The sequence below is a fragment of the Cervus elaphus genome, chromosome 12 (genome assembly GCF_910594005.1).
Source record: "Cervus elaphus chromosome 12, mCerEla1.1, whole genome shotgun sequence".
Classification (NCBI taxonomy): Eukaryota; Metazoa; Chordata; class Mammalia; order Artiodactyla; family Cervidae; genus Cervus; species Cervus elaphus.
This window is the reverse complement of record NC_057826.1, coordinates 24069345-24080684: the sequence shown is the minus strand read 5'-3', so window position 1 is coordinate 24080684 and position 11340 is coordinate 24069345. Positions and strand designations below refer to the sequence as shown.

Sequence of the window (11340 nt, the reverse complement as noted above, 5' to 3'; positions counted from 1 at the left end):
TCCAACCTACTTACTTCACCACTCCTTATAGAAAATAGATTCCAGCCATCTTACCACCCCAACTGTCTTCCTGTATAAATTCCAGTTTGTAGGTAATTTTCAAAAAGTGTCACTCCCAAGTTTAACTCCAAGCTCACTTTCACAAAGTACAAGGGGACTTTTATTTCCCTTGAACTAGACAACTTGATGGCTGATTCAGTCTCAGATCCCATTAACTTTTCAGCAGCCATTCCACTCAGGATAAGAAAGGGCCCTTCTAGCCCAAGGGCTAAGAAAAGGTAATTTATTTGGAAGAAACCACCAAACTCCACCCATTTAAGTTTTTATTAAACAGAGAGAAAATGAGATCTTAAGTGATACAATGCATTTGTGATTATCAGATTCTTTGAAAAGGTTATAGTGTTTACTAAAAGATGTAAAATAGTGATCTTCATCTTTGCCATTGAAATTTCAGGAAGGAGATTTAGAAACTTTGGAAGGCAACCATCCACTAGAGTCTCATGAGACAAACTATTGGAATGGACTCTGACAATCAAGGAAAATGAAGATAAAGAATAAAATAGATCCATAATTCACTGGCTCCTCCTTTCCAGTTCAAAGAAAAAGAAGAAAACAGAGGTCTTTTCAAAAGCTAAAATTATCGTTAAAAAACATAAGAAAGTAAAAGGGGTTTCTTTCTTTTTCTAAAGATGAACTTTTTAAACATTGCCCTTTTCCCTTGAAACTATCACTGCACCTCCCTGAAGAGACTCAAACAGATCCTGTTGCCTGTCCTTAAAGAAAGGGCAGTTGCAACCAAGAGAACTGTAAGGAAGAAGATTTACTGGGAACAAAATCCATTTAGAATTCTTTATTCCTTACTCAGTTTGTACACAGGTTAATAATAGTATTTCTTTTAATCTGGCAGGGATTTCCACATGCCACACCATTCTGATGCATGTGAAACATTTTGCATCTGGCATATCTGCGAAGCATTACATCCCTACAAACCAGGCAGAAAAAGAAGAAAGCAACTTCACTAGGCTGTTTTGTGACAGCCACAACCTCTGGCAGAAATAGAAGCTAACAGTGACAAGGGTGGGAAGTAGAACTCTTACAGGCTAACAAAAGGAGCACTTTCACTAATAGCAAAGAGGTGAGTAAGAGTTGCTGAACTCTCCCATCCCCAGGCAGAGCCAAGAGAGAGGGTAAAATCGTTTGTCTTCTCAACCTGAACATGGAACCAGAAACACAGAGGCCCAAGTGCTCTCAGCCAGGGACTCTCTTTGCAAAATATAACAGGCAAGCAGAGAATGAATGACAGACAGAGAACCTGAGAGAGCCCAGACAGAGAAATGAGACAGAGAAGGTATGATTCAAAGAGATGAAGAAGAGGTGATGGTGGTTTAGCCTCAAAGTTAGGTCCGACTCTTGCAACCCCATGGACTGTAGCCCACCAGGCTTCTCTGTCCATGGGATTTCCCAGGCAAGGATACTGGAGTGGGTTGCCATTTCCTTCTCCATGGGATCTTCCCGACCCAGGAATCGTACCTGGGTCTCTTGTACTGCAAGCAGATTCTTTACTGACTGAGCTACCAAGGAAGTAGGTGAGAAAGAGGTGGGGAGACAGAAACACATGACCCAAAGCAAGAAGAAAAAGAGCCGCAAAAAAGAAATCAGCATCAGAATAAAAGTTAGAGAAAAGGCATTTGATAGACAAGCCAGAGGAAGCCAAAATGCAAGGGAAAAAAGGAAATCAAAACACAAGGAAAAAAAGGAGTCAAATGAAAGTCAAGGTGAGTAGGTTAAGGATTGCTGGGTGGGCTGAGAGCCCCTGAGAACTTGATGAGGCACCTGATGTCTTCCATGCATTTCTTCAGGGAGCCTGGCAATTGCAAAGCACAGTCTAAGCAAAGTGACAAACATTTGCTCTCCAAGACCACGGACTTTGGGGTCTGGCAGATCCAGATTCAGGTCTTTGGACATGACACTTAACCTTTTGAGTTTTAGTTTAAGCAAAATGGGGGCTGATAACTTGCTTTACAGGATTGTGGTGAAGATTAAATATGACCAAATATGTAAAATGCCATCATGATATCTGATACCTAAAATATCCTCAATGAGTGTTAGTTTCTCCTCTTTTTCCATATTAGTCATTCTACACTGGTCTTTTTTTTTTTTTTTTTTACTGTTACTTTCTCATCCTAATAAACCTTTGTGCTCAGTCATATCTGACTCTTTACAGCCCCATGAGCTATAGCCCACCAGGTTCCTCTGTCCATGGGATTTTCCAGGCAAGATTACTGGACTCAGGTGCCATTTCCTACTCCAGGGGACCTTCCTGACCCAGGGATTGAACCTGTGCCTTTTGCATCTACTGCATTGGCAGACAAATTCATTATCATTTGTGCCACCTGGTAACCCCTACACTGGCCTTTTTAATCATCAATAATTCTATGTACTGTCTCTCCACCCCATTGTAGACCCTGGCTTTCAACAAGTAAGTTCCTTGAGGCAAGAGCCTGTGTCTTCCCCAGAGAACCCTCAGTACTTTGCCTTGTCTGACACAAGCGCAATAGTTAGTAACTGAATGGACAAGTATTACTGAATGAATGAACAAACAAATGAACAAATGAGTTACTGAATAGTAATCTTCCTTTGGAGGGAGCTTAGTTACTATATAATCAGGGCTGAGTGCAGAAAACTAGCCCAGATCATTCAAGCAAAGAGCTTAATATTGGGTACAAGGGACTTATAAAGATGTTGGCAGAACTGGAGGAACATCAGTCAGTCAAAAAGCTGCCACTAGACTACCAATTTCACGGTCATCCCACCATGACAAGCCACAGGACACGAAGCTGCTGCTTCAAACCTGGTCACAACTACCCTTCATACCCACAAATCTGGTGACTACACAGGCATCCTGGGTCCATCTCCACAACTCTCCCAACACTTGTGTGTCATGACCCAGCTTGCCAGCAACATCTGTTGCCTCCTTTCTTTCAAATCTCAGCCCAGGCACACCTAATTGGCAGAACAAAAGTGGCATGCATGAGTCTGAGACACGTAGTTTTGTTTTTCAATTGAAATATAGCTGATATACAATGTTTTGTTAGTTTCTGGTGTACAACAAAATGACTCAGTTATATATATAATATAATATATAATATATTTTATATTTTAAATAATATTTATATTATATATGTATGTAATTTATAAATATGTAATTTATAAATTATATAAATAATTATATATAATTTATATAATATAACAACATTTTGTTAGTTTCTGGTGTACAGCAAAATGATTCAGTTATATATATAATATATATTATACATTAATATATATTATATATTAATATGTATGTACATATACACATATAGTTTTTCATATTCTTTTCCTTTATTATTTATCACAAGATATTGAATATCATTCCCTGTGCTACACAGTAGGACTTTGTTGTCCATCCATTCTATATATAATAGTTTGCATCTTCTAGTCCCAAAAGCCCAATCCAACCCTCCCCACCATCCCCTTGGCAACTACAAGTCTGTTCTCTATGGGACATGAAGTTTTTTTATAACTTCCTAACATCAAACGCCAAAGAATTGATGCTTTTGAACTGTTAGTCGGAGAAGACTCTTGAGAGTCCCTTGGACCGTAAGGAGATCCAACCAGTCAATCCTAAAGGAAATCAGTCCTGAATATTCATTGGAAGGACTGATGCTGAAGCTGAAATTCCAATCCTTTGGCCACCTGATGCAAAGAACTGACTCATTGGAAAAGACCCTGAGGCTGGGAAAGATTGAAGGCGGGAGGAAAAGGGGATGACAGAGGATAAGATGGTTGGATGGCATCACTGACTTCATGGACGTGAGTTTGAGTAAGCCCCAGGAGTTGGTGATAGATGGGGAAGCCTGGCATGCTACAGTCTATGGGGTCGCAAAGAGTCAGACACGACTGAGTGACTGAACTGAACATACCAAACCAAGACCACAGTGGAGTGAAGGAAGAAAGAACCAATCCATATTGGGAAATTCTTTCAATCTAATGAGAAAACAAGTTTAATCATGAGAGAGGATAAAGCAAGAGAAGAAACAGGAAGGGCCAAGAAATATACATAACTCCTCTATGGTCTTGATTTCTAGTATGTTCCAATTCATACATTTGAGTCTTTCATGAGATCTTGTGTATATTTTGGAGTTTGTAAAATTTTCTCACATAAGATACAGAAGAACAAGATTCATCTCATTTCCTAAATATTGTTTCTTCTATGACTTTATCCATAGAAAAGACAGACGGTATTCTGGAAAGAAATTACAGTAATTAAGACCAAGGTCTGTCCTGCCAAATGTCTCCTTGGAATCTTGAAAACCTTTCCATCTGTTGCCTAGAGGAGGCAGGTTTTCCAAATCAACTCCTGAATGAGTCACGAGCCGTGCTGACCATGAGAATGGACCTCACAAACTTCCAGCTGCAGGGAGTGTAACTGCTCAAGGGCCCCAAGCTGCTGCTGGCTCTGACACCCACTGAAATCCATCACCACTTGGCACCAGGCTACCCTTCCCCCAATCTGCCCCCAGGCAATGACTAAGCACAGCAAGCAGTCTAAGACAGGCTCTTTCCTGGGAGAGACGGGGCTCCTTTAGTGGGTGACTTTGGCTCAAGGACTCCCCCAGAGCCTTGCCAAACGTTCCTCAGAACTTCCCTTAGACTTCTCAGGATCTAGAGCGCTCCCAGGCAACCTTTCTTTCCTTTTCCCTTCACTCAAGGTCAGATTTGCTTTGATGGCTCTACCAGCCTCTTTCAGCTTCCTCCCATTTTCCCAGGCATTTCTCCTTGGCATCTGCTTTCTGGAGGACAAAGACTATCGCATGGGTCATGCTGGAGAAGCCTTACAGCTGATCTTTAGTATCCCAAGCCCAGGTTTGTCCACAGGATGGGGGAAGAGACATGAAGGGGGTGGGGATAAGAGATCATTATGATACCATCCAGGGCACTCTTCTTTTTTTTTTTTTTTTAACCACACTATGTGGCAGACGGGATCTTAGTTGCCAGGGTGCAAACCTTCAAACTGCGCACTTGTATTTGGAATGCAATCTTAAACCCTGGACCACCAGGAAAGTCACCAGAATAAGTCTTAAATAAGCAGTGGAACCATGGTTTATATTCACTTATATCTAATGATAGAACAGCTTTCACTCATGACACAGGTGGAAATCAGAGAAGAAATAGGAAAATCTAAAAGATATATACATGGATACTCTATGACTATGAGTTTCCAAGATTATTCCATTTCAAATATTCTGGCCCATCACTAGACTTCATGAACCTTTTTGAGCTTATAAAACATGCTCGTATCAGCTACAGAAGAACAAAATTTATCCCAGTCCCTGAATATCATGTATACATGATATATACACATCTATTTGTATATGTATATATGGAGTGCGTGAAGTGAAGTCACTCAGTTGTGTCTGACTCTTTGAGACCCCCTGGACTGTAGCCCACCAGGCTCCTCCGTCCAGGGAATTTTCCATGCAAGGGTACTGGAGTGGGTTGCCATTTCCTTCTCCAGAGGATCTTCCCAAGCCAGGGATCAAACCTGGCTCTCCCACATTGCAGGCAGACGCTTTACCATCTGAGCCACCAGGGAAGCATGTTTATATGGAAGCAACTATTAAAAGGAGGACATTTTGTATTGTTAATCCTTGTCAAGAAAGATAATCTCCATTCTTGAATAAGGTAAAATAATTTAAATGCTTTAAAGCTTTTCCCTCATGCCTACACTCAGGCAAAGTTTTCTTTCCTTTTGATGATATTTTATTGTGAAATATTCAGTATTTTTGCTTAAACTCACTAAATCAGAGTTTCCCTTGATTGTTGTATGTCTGAGTACACTGACAGGTAAGCTGGTAGGTAGATAGATAAGACAGATAGGCAGACAGACAGGTCTCTCTCACTATTTTAGAAATCTAGTCTGCACACTGCCTGTCAGTCTACAACAACACTGTCACCTCAGTTTCTAGCACTACACTGGGCAGACAGTCAGCACTTTAAAAAAATTGTTAAATCTCAGCCTTGATCCTTACGAAAGCTGACTTGACTCAAAACAACTCTCAGAAGATTCTCTTTGTATTTATCTTCTATTATTTGCTAACCCCCTAAACAAGAACACGTCTAGAAGGAACTAAGTCTGGAGCTGACTGTCATGGCCCAGATCATGTAAAGTAGAGAAAGGGATTGCCACAAGTCCGCATGGGAACTTCAGTGTTACCAACTAATTCTAAACACAATCTGTCCAAAATAGAGGGATTCAAACCCCTGTTTAGCCAGTCTTGGAGGTCATTACAAGGTGAAATGTTCAGGGATATCCCACACCCTCTGAGCAATCTAAGAGGGCCTGGGATTGCTCCTATACCATTGTTTTAGATCTGGAAGATAAGCCTGGAAGCAAAACCTGCATATTGTCCAACTGAGATTTGGATTCACTGAGCCCACATACCCAGGGCTCCCTTGGTCAATAGAGTTTAAATGAAACAAGAACCAGAGCCTGGCCAAGGTAATCCCATGACTTAATTATTATCATCTTTACAGGGTAGCTTTGATTATTAGGTCAGGAATCCCATTTTTTAACAGCCTAGACTTTGAAAAAGGAGAACAAAGATTTTTGAATGACAAAGTTAAGACTATTGATGTGATAAGTTTATGTCTTTTTATTTTTTATTTTTTTCTTTATTCCTCCTACCATTTATTCTACCAGTCTGGGCCTTACTCCTAATCAATCAAATACACTTATGAAGTAGGAAAATCCTGACCCTTAGAAACTCATTCAAAAATTATTTATTGACCACATACTACATTCCAAGCCTGAAGTCAGGAGACCTTGATGAGGCAAATTGATACACTTTCTACCATCATCAGAGCTCTAAGTCTGGGAGGGAGATTGTCAGTAATAAAGTAGTCCCTCAAATCAATAGCCAGTTGTACGCTAAGAAATGTGCTATGAAGAACAGGATGCTCTGAATCATCCCAGGGGAAGGACTAGATTGAACTAAAGTGTGAAGCATGAGGAATAGTTAACTCAGAGGAGTGGAGCAGATAAGAAAAGGTGGGGCAGGGAAAGTGGCTGTAGGCAGGTGGATCAGCTTGTGGAACAGCAGGAAGGTTTAAACACAATACCCAGAATGGTCCCTACAACAAAGAATTATTTGGCCGGAAATATTAATAATTCCAAGGTTGAAAAACCCTACAGTAAACTCCTCCACTTTGAAGTGACAATTCAAGGTTTATATCCCTCATCCCTGGTTAATATAATTATCATAATTCATATCATTTGTTGGCTAACCACGGTCCCAATGCATTCACCTAATCAATGCCTATATTTGTATGTATTTTTATTGATTACAGCTTTCCCCTTTTGTGTCTCCAACTTGGATATTTAAGGTCTTCAAGGAGATGATGCTTCATCTACATTTAGTAACCCAATAAGACCTGGTTGAGCAGTTGGCATTCAGCAGTCTTACCCAGTGTTGAGAGATACTAGATTTCTGAGAAGTAGTCGGTCTCCCTGCTGCTTGCACATTCTCTTAATACAGAGGATGGGACTGCTGCAGTGGACCCCAGAACTGCCCTGTGCAGAGGGAGACAAACATGTTTAATAGTCAAGATGAAATGAGTATGCTGTAGTGACAACCATCTCAACATCTCAGTGGCTTTAATACTTCAAGAGTTTATTCCTCACTCACGCTACATATCCATCACAGGACAGCTGGGGGATCTGCTCACCTCTGCTGTTCAGGGACCCAGACTTATGGACACTCTGCCATCTTAAGATGGGACTTCAGTGCTCATTTCAGAAGGAAAGAGATGCTAGAGAATCACACTTGAGCCCAGAATTGATAAAATTGATATAATCACTTCTGCTCATGACTCAGAAATATTTCTGCTCAGACTAGAAATAACAAGAAATAACTAGAAATAACAAGAGAACTAGGAAATGTGGGGGGAAAAACAGAATATTATCTGAGTTTGAATTCCAGCTCCATCACTTATAAGCTTGGGTAAATTGTTTAACTTCTATAAGCCTCAGTTGCTTCACTTGTAAAGTGGCAATAATAATAAACACTTACTTCATAGTGTGGTTGTGAGAATTAGATGAGATGCTTTATACATAACCCATGGCATATTTCAGGCATATGATATTGGCTCAATAAGTGAAAACTACTATCTTTATTATGGCGATGACAAAAATGATAAAGTTGCTATTGTTCTTTGGGCCACGAGCTTGTATAGATCCAACAGATCATAATGAAAAGCAGACCTAAGAGGAGCCTGCTACCTGATTGGCTTTTTTTAACGGGGATAACATGGTGATTTGTCCAATTTTCTTTTGTCTTGCTGAGAATAAATAGTGTTATTCTTTGTTCATTCATCCAGGTTCATTTTTGAATACCTACAAATATTCCAAACATTATGCAGATGCTGCAAATAGAAAGATAAATAAGACCTCAGTCCTGTCTTCCAGAGTTCACATCTGGAGAGAGAGGGCAGCCGAGGCTTTTGGAAGGTCTGTGATAGCACCCCACAGACTGGGAAGGCAGGAGTCAGATCACAAAAAGCAAACGGAAGTTATCAGGGAAGGGGGTGGTCTGAACAAGGGAGAACAACCCAGCTGAGGGGAAGACCATGGCAGAGGTATGGAGAGTCATTCAGCAAGTCCAGAGAACTGAGGCGGGGGAGGCGCAGGTGCACAGGGTCTTCTACACAAAGAAGAGTTCAAATGGGACAGTGATGTGATCAAATTTGGTTTTGAAAGAATCTATTCAAGCGGTTATATTAGTCTGCTCAGGCTACCATGACAGAGGGGTAGCCTGTCACAGTCCTGGTGGCTTAAACAACAGAAATTATTTTCCCGCAGTCCTGCAGGCTGGAACCTGAGATCAAGGTCGTGGCAGGTTTGGTTTCTCCCGAGGCGTCTCTCTTTGTTATGCAGATGGCCACCTACTTGCTGTGTCCTTACGCGGTATTTTGTCAGTGGTCTGTACATCCCTCGTGTCTTTTTCTCTTCTTATGAGGACACTGGGTATATTAGATGAGGACCCCTCCCGTTATGACCTCATTTAATCATAAATTAATCATAAATTAAATCATAAATCCTTAAAGCCCCTGTCTCCAAGTATATTCACATGGCAGGGGTGTTAGTGCTTTGGCATAGGTATTTGTTTGTGGGAGGGATATAATTCAGTCCATAATAGTGGGCAAGCTTTGTGGCAGGCAAGCTAGAGAGGTGAAGATGCAGCAAAAGTGCAAACAAAAAACTGCATTGAGTGACTGGGAGTAGGGATGAAGAAAAAGGAAAGTATCTGAAAAATAGAATGTTGGTAGGATTGATGAGACATGATGCTCTTACACTGTGGTGTGACTTAGGAAACTGAGTATAGAATACTCATACCAGGTACTGAGATGGAGGCTGTGAAAATACATTAAGGAAACCTAACTCAAAACTGGATTGGGGAAGTCATGAAGTACAGGCTCTGACACATGTGCCCCTGAGCAGCTTGTTTAGTACAGAAGGAAGACGGAAGATTTCCTGTCTCAGCTACAACAGTAAACTGTCCTCGTCTGCAGCCAATGAGAAGCTGCCACCACTTTGCCCAATTTTTTCCTCCAATGAACTTTTGTTCAAAACAACCCCTCCAACTTCCTCCTTTCCTCCATGAAAGAATGCTCTCTTCATTTGTTGTCCAGGCTTCCCTATGGTCCACATAGTTTGCTTGCTCAGTTCAGTTCAGTCACTCAGTCATGTCTGACTCTATGTGACCCCATGGACTGCAGCATGCCAGGCTTCCCTGTCCATCACCAACTCCTGGAGCTTACTCAAACTCATGTCCATCAAGTCAGTGATGCCATCCAACCATCTCATCCTCTGTCATCCCCTTCTCCTGCCTTCAACCTTTCCCAGCATCAGGGTCTTCTCAAATGAGTCAGTTCTTCGCATCAGGTGGCCAAAATATTGGAGTTTCAGCTTCAGCATCAGTCCTTCCATTGAATATTCAAGACTGATTTCCTTTAGGATTGACTGGTTGGATCTCCTTACTGTCCAAGGGACTCTCAAGAGTCTTCTCCAACAACACAGTTCAAAAGCATCAATTCTTTGGCTCTCAACTTTCTTTATGGTTTACATAGTTTGTTTGTTCCAAATTGTAATTCCTCTGCTATTCCCAAGAAAACTCTTTTTTTTTTTTTTGCTTAAATAAATTGCTGTTCACCCTGTTTAAGTTTGGCAAGGGAAACAATATGTAGGGGAGAGACAAAGAGTTCATGTTTTAACTGCTGATTTTGAGGTGTTTTAGGGATACACCAGTGGAGAAATTAAATATGTGGTATGTGGGCTGGCTCCAGAAAGAAATATAGACTGGAAATACAGGTTTGGGAATTGTCAGCATAGATCAGGGCTGATTAAGGACCTAAGAGTGGATGAAATCACCCAAGGAAAGTAAATAGAGTGAAAAGAAGGGGTGGCCAATGGCCAAAAGCCAAACCTCAGGGAAAAAAAAAATTAAAGAGTAGGTGGAATAAGAATTGCTTCTGAGGGAGCCTGAAAAGAAGAATTAGGAAGGTAATTGAGAAATCAAGAGCTTTTGAAGTCATCAAAGTCAGGTGAGGAGAGGGTTTCAGGAAAGGACTGGTCAGCAGAGTCAAAATGCCACTAAAACATTAACAACGTGGATTTAAAAGGGACTAAGTGCACAGATATCACGAGTGACCCCCACTGGAACAGTTCTAGCGCAGAAGCTACCCTAAGAGGGTCTGACCAAGAGCGATGGGGAAGGGGGGAGCTGAGTAAACCAATCCTTTCAATTCGTTTGTGTGAAGGAAACAGCAAGCTAAGAATGGAAACTAAAGAGGAACCTAAGTGCAAATTAAGGACTTGGTTTTGCTCAGGTAAAAGACTTAAGCACATTTATATGCTAAGGGGGTGTGCCTGTAAACAAGTAGATTGAAAATACAACCAAGTGGAAAAAACTGATAGCATAAGACCCCAAGGAAGCAAGGGGAGGCAATCCAGGGTTCAAGCGAAAGGAACAGCATCAGGCATAAGAATCTTTTCCATGGGGAGCTCATACGCTGTGCTCTGAGACAACCTACAGGGGTGAGATGGGGTGGGAGGTAGGAGGGAAGATCTAGCGGGGAGGGGACATACATATACCTATGACATACTCATGTTGATATATGGCAGAAACCAACACAATATTGTAAAGCAATTATCCTCCAATTAAAAATAAATAATTTTTTTAAAAGAATCTTTTGCCTGGACTGCTTGCATCCCTTGAAATCAAAAAAGAAAATCAGCAATGC

General features: G+C 41.1%; 1 long non-coding RNA gene across 1 annotated transcript in view; it reads right to left on the bottom strand.

Moving 5' to 3' along the window:
* Positions 1-7504: 7504 nt before the first annotated feature.
* LOC122705367 overlaps positions 7505-11340 on the bottom strand; it is a 47319-nt gene continuing 43483 nt past the window's right edge. The window contains exon 5 of the long non-coding RNA XR_006344086.1: positions 7505-7612. This is a non-coding gene — a long non-coding RNA (uncharacterized LOC122705367). The remainder of the gene's footprint in view (positions 7613-11340) is intronic.